The following is a 5621-nucleotide window of genomic DNA, read 5'->3' on the forward strand; positions in this document are numbered from 1 at the left end:
CCGTGAGCGCCAGCGGCGAGTGAGCCGCGCGCCTGTCCCCGGCCCCCCTTTTTATAGGCAGCGCGGCACGCGGGCCCGCTGCCTCACGCTTTCTCGCTGTGTCCTGATTGGCTGTCGGCTCCAGCCCGGAGCCGGAGTGGGGATGGGGAGAGGTTGCGACCGAGCGCGAGGAGCGAGCGCGCGCGCGCGCACCTCCTCCCAGCTCCCCGAGCGCCTGGTGATTGGTGCGCGGGGGAGCACGAGGCACTCGCTCGCGCCGTCGCAGCCGCCCCTGTGCGCGAGGGGCGGGCACGGAGCACGCCTATTGGCTGTTCCCCGGTTGTCCTGGTGACCGGCGCGCGCAGCTCGGGGTGGGCGGGGGGCGCAGCTCACGGTGACCCCTACCCCCTGCTCCCTGCAACAGCGGCGGCGCGGCCGCCTGCCCCCGGCCCGGCCCGGCCCGTCAGAGCCCCTCGGGCGTCGCTTCCCCTTCCCGCCGGGCTCAGCCCTGCCCCCGCCGCCTCCGGGAGCCCCTCTGTGCCTGCCGCTGAGGGCTCGGTCCCCCACCTGGCGCTCGCCCTCGGCCCGGCGGCCGCTGCTCAAGCCTGAGGAGGATTTAACGGGGGAGGTTCGGGCCACAGCGGAGGCTCGACCGGGGTGGGGGGCTGAGCGGGATGTGAGCACCGAGGAGAGAGGGAGGGTGCTGGCCGGGGCAGGGCGTGGGTCACCCCACGGCGTGCTGTGCGGTGGAGGTGCCTTCGTTGCGTCTTTGGTTACACTGCGTTTAACTGAGCTGGTGTTCCCTCAGGGCTGGCCACGCCAAGGCTTCGCAAGGTGCCGGTGCCGTTCACCCGCGACTTGCCACGGAAACATGCGGGAAATCTCTGTGCTGTACAAAGTGGATTACAGCAATCAAGAATGTTTATTTAAACTCTGCTTGTTAAGGAAGGTTAGTGAGAAAGTGAGTTGTCATGTGTGAGAGCTGGTTCATGCCTATATGGTAAACTGGTCTCTCTTGGCCCAGGAAAAGATCATACCTGAACAGACAGGTAAGCTACAAGACGAAAAATAATTCCCACATGCAGCCTTCAAAGTTGAGTTTCTTTGTTAGTTTTGGCAGTGGAAAGACGTTCTCCTGTTACGGAAACGTCAGCGCCTGCCTTCCAGTCCCTCACAGCACGTGCGGTGATGTCACGGCCAGCTGGAAGGAGCCGCAGCTTCCCTGGGCCTCCTGCAGCCAGAGGGGATGGGAATGTTGGCCAATATATCACCTCGTCATAAATGAGCAGTAAAGGAATAAATCAACTTTAAGCTTTGAACTACCTTTGTACTTCCCTGATTTTTTTTCTGCCTTTAGCTGTTCTCCCTTGATGGTCTTTTACTGTATATAAGAGAAGCTTGTGGGCTCTTTTAATAATAGTTGCCATTATTGTGGAGATCGTTGTTAAAGCTGGGGTTTGCTGGGTTGCAAGGGACTTCCTGATATGCTCCTGCCCTCCTCCTTCCCCAAACTATTTCACTGCATGGGCTGTTCCCCCATTTTGTCTGCACACTTCACTTCAGCACTCCAGTGCTGGAAAACCTCCAAATAACCCAGTGATTTTCTGAGAAATGGCAGGAAAGCTCCAGAACTGGCTTCAGAACTGCTTTGTGCTGGCAAAGCAGCTTCAGCACAACTGGGTTTAGAGGAAGTAATTTAAAGTAAGAGCGATGTATGGGTTAGGGATGCCAAACTGGAACAGAAGAGACACGGATTCTCTTTTCTTCCCTTTGTGCCTCAGCTCTTAATTTACAAAATAAAATCCCTTAATCTGAGCACAGATTAGGGTGCTGGAGAGGGGACAAGCAGTGGCTGCTGGAGATGGCAACACAAGGGCTGCAGAGAAGCAGCCTTTTGCAGGTCCCTTCTGAAGTACCTGACAACAGCACTGATGTTGAATAGCTAAATACCAAAAAACAGTTCTAGAGGTGGAAAGCTCATTCTGCAACAAATGCTGATGGTGTCTCTACATGTGGGAAGAAGTGGTGAAAATATCAGAACAATTTGCCTTTCAGACTGGCCCTTCGGTTTCCAAGTGCTCGAGCTTCACACTACTTTGTCGTAGCATGAGTAACAGGACTTTGTTTTTTTTCCTAATGAGAGTTATTTGACAGATTTTTTTTCTAGATTGCTATTAGTGTGGAAAGAGAAGGCAGAAAAGTCAGAGAAATAAAAGATTTATTTTTCCTAGGTAGAGAGAATTCTATCCACTTTTACTAGACAAGAAAACACCAACTTGTTGATACTGGCCATTTCACTGACATTTGTTCATACCAAGTCATAAGCTTTGCTTCAAAACCTCAAATAATCTCTTTCAAAGCCTCAGAGAATTTAGAAGGAGATAGGAAAGTTATGGCTCTATTTGTTACATTTGGCTCTCTTTTGATTACAACACACCCTTTCTTGGTGTTAGCCTAGCTTGGGTTTCAGTTCTGTAGTGACTTCCGTTTTGATAAATATTCTGGATCCATATGAAGCCCGTACACATATTTTCTTTAGATATTTGTTCTGCTCATTACATCATTTAATGTTTTAACACTTCATTAGTAGTTAGTAACTCATTGTAATTTATTGTTGAGTTTGCAGAAAGGGTGTAACTCACTTGAAAATTGCTCAGAGTGTTTTACAACAAACATGGTGTATCTTCTGGGGAGCCACAAGCATGTACAGTGCAATAAAGGTCAGAACAAAGCAGTAGAGGAACTCGTGATAGAAATAAAGGTGAGTAATCATAAGAGCTTGCAGGTTTAGTTGATATGAAGGCATATCGTAGGAATGATAGGATCATAGGATAGTTTGGATTGGAAGGGACCTTCAAAGATCATCTAGTCCGACCCCCCTGCAATGAACAGGGACGTCTTCAACTACATCAGGTTGCTCAGAGTCCCGTACAACCTGACCCTGAATGTTTCCAGGGATGGAGCATCTACCACCTCTCTGGGTAACCTATGCCAGTGTTTCACCACCGTCATCGTAAAAAATTTCTTCCTTACATCTAGTCTGAATCTATCTTTTCATTTAAAACCCTTACCTCTTGTCCTGTCACTACAGGCCCTACTAAAAAGCCTGTCCTCATCTTTCTTATAGGCCCCCTTTAAGTATTGAAAGGCCGCAATAAGGTCTCCCCCGAGCCTTCTCTTCTCCAGGCTGAACAACCCCACCTCTCTCTCTCAGCCTTTCTTCATAGGAGAGGTGTTCCTCTGATCATTTTTGTGGCCCTCCTCTGGACCCGCTCCAACAGGTCCATGTCTTTCCTGTGTTGAGGACTCCAGAGCTGGACATAGTACTTCACATCAGGTCTCACCAGAGTGGAGTAGAGAGGCAGAACCACCTCCCTCAACCTGCTGGCCACCCTTCTTTTGATGCAACCCAGGACACGGTTGGCTTTCTGGACTGCGAGTGCACATTGTTGGCTCATGTCCCGTTTTTTTATCTACCAGCACCCCCAAGTTCTTCTCAATCCTTTCATCCTCCAGCCTGTATTGATACCAGGGATTGCTCCGACCCAGGTGCAGGACCTTGCACTTGGCCTTGTTGAACCTCATGAGGTTCACATGGGTCCAGTCCTCGAGCTTGTTCAGGTCCCTGTGGATGGTATCCCATCCCCTCAGTTGTGTCAATCGCACCACTCAGCTTGGTGTCATCTGCAAACTTGCTGAGGGTGCACTTGATCCCACTGTGTATGTCATTGACGAAGATATTAAACAGTACTGGTCCCAGTACGGACTCCTGAGGGACGCCACTTGTCACTGATCTCCATCTGGACATTGAGCCACTGACCACTACCCTCTGGATGTAACCATCCAACCAATTCCTCGTCCACCAAACAGTCTACCCATCAAATCCATATCTCTCCAATTTAGATCAAACTAATCTTGCTATTTTAATCTAACTAACTTCTCCCTATGGTTCTGCTAGCCACACATCAAACTTCGAGACACTACTATGTCGATATGTTACTTACCAAAATTACTTTTTTTACATTATTCCCAGAATGTAAATGTTGGTTAGGGATTTCATTATGGGTTAAGAAGACTTTCATCTTTAAATTGTGGGTAATAGTTCTTTCAGCCACATTATCCCGCCATTGTGCATTTCAGATGTGGTTGATTTGAATGGGCAGGAAGGCATGTGGCAGCAGTGGCATGAACTTGGTCTTATTGAAGGCCTAGGCAGCAATGCCAAAGGTGAATGGTCTGAAGGCATGATGCAAAACCCAGTAGAGCATGTGGAAAGGCAGGTGCTAGTGTCACTAAACATGAAAATAAATAGTTTTCTGCTCTTACCCAAGAACTTCCTTGGTTTGGCTCAAAGCATGCAGGAGGAGCAATGTATGAGAAATTTATACTGCTCTTCTTCATGCAGTATATTTTAAATGGATAAACAGAGAGAGAGGTTCTCATTCTAGAGCTGCTAAGATGGTACTTTTAATAAGTTTTAAGTCCCCATTCAAATAAATCAGAAAAAAAGAAAAACGTACTACTTCTACTTTTAGACGTGATTTTTTTTCTGCTCCTAAGGAGGAATCTATTACACTTAGATAATGCATGTAGTCAAATTCAACAAAACTAAGGCTTCTGTTAACACCAGAATATATTGAAACTAAGAGACATCAGTAAAAAACTCAAAGGGGGGAGTTAAGTACTGAATTATTGGCTCAAATGCTCCAGGACTGAATGGTTAAAATACTGGACTCAGACTTGAGAAACCTGATTGTGTTCTCAGCAGCAACTGACCCCTGTTTCCATTTCTCGTGCACTAGAAGCACCTTGTTGTTAGGTAACGATGCAATACTCTACCCAATGGATTAGTCAATCAACCAGCCGTCTTCTTAAGTAATGGAAAAAGGCAAATGTGTCTTCATGTTCCTGATGTCAGGTTTTACACCATAGCAACCAAGCTGCATTAGCACATTTTTTTTTGTAGATAGCAGACATTGGTTCTGTATCTATGTTCAATTTCTGATTCCATTTAATAGGTTAATCTACTGTAGCATCTAATAAATTACACCCATGAAGAGAATAATTCTTCAGCTACCTATATCTCCTGGATAACCTAGCTTTAAAGCCTGTGAAGGAAGTAACAGTGAAATAAGTAGGGTTAGGGCACAGACAAAACACATAGTGACTAATCTTGCTATAAGCAAGGTACAGTCTGGACTAAGATCCCCTCTTTTGGGGTGAACAGAAGCTTGAGAGTTTGTATGACCTCTGCAGTCAGTATGGAGTACATGACTACAGTATCTGACTACTCGTCACAGAAATCGCCTTCCCCTCAGACAGTAAAATACATTTTTTTTTCTCTGTAATTTACTTTTCCCTCAACCCCATATCATTACCATGTAATCCATTACTTCAATGGTGGAAGAGAATATAATGGTCAGCGAGTCCACTACTTCCTTTGAAGTAATGGAGACACTTCTTCACCAAGTCTTGATGGAAATTTCTACTTTTCACTGGTTCTGAATGCAGTGGTAATCACAGAATCACAGAATGGCTAGGGCTGAAAGGGACCTCTGGAGATCATCTAGTCCAGCCCCCTGCCAAAGCAGGTTCCCCTAGAGCATGTTTCACCTAGAGCATGTTCACCTAATCACATGTTC

The sequence above is a fragment of the Nyctibius grandis genome, chromosome 4, assembly GCF_013368605.1.
Source record: "Nyctibius grandis isolate bNycGra1 chromosome 4, bNycGra1.pri, whole genome shotgun sequence".
Lineage (NCBI taxonomy): Eukaryota > Metazoa > Chordata > Aves > Nyctibiiformes > Nyctibiidae > Nyctibius > Nyctibius grandis.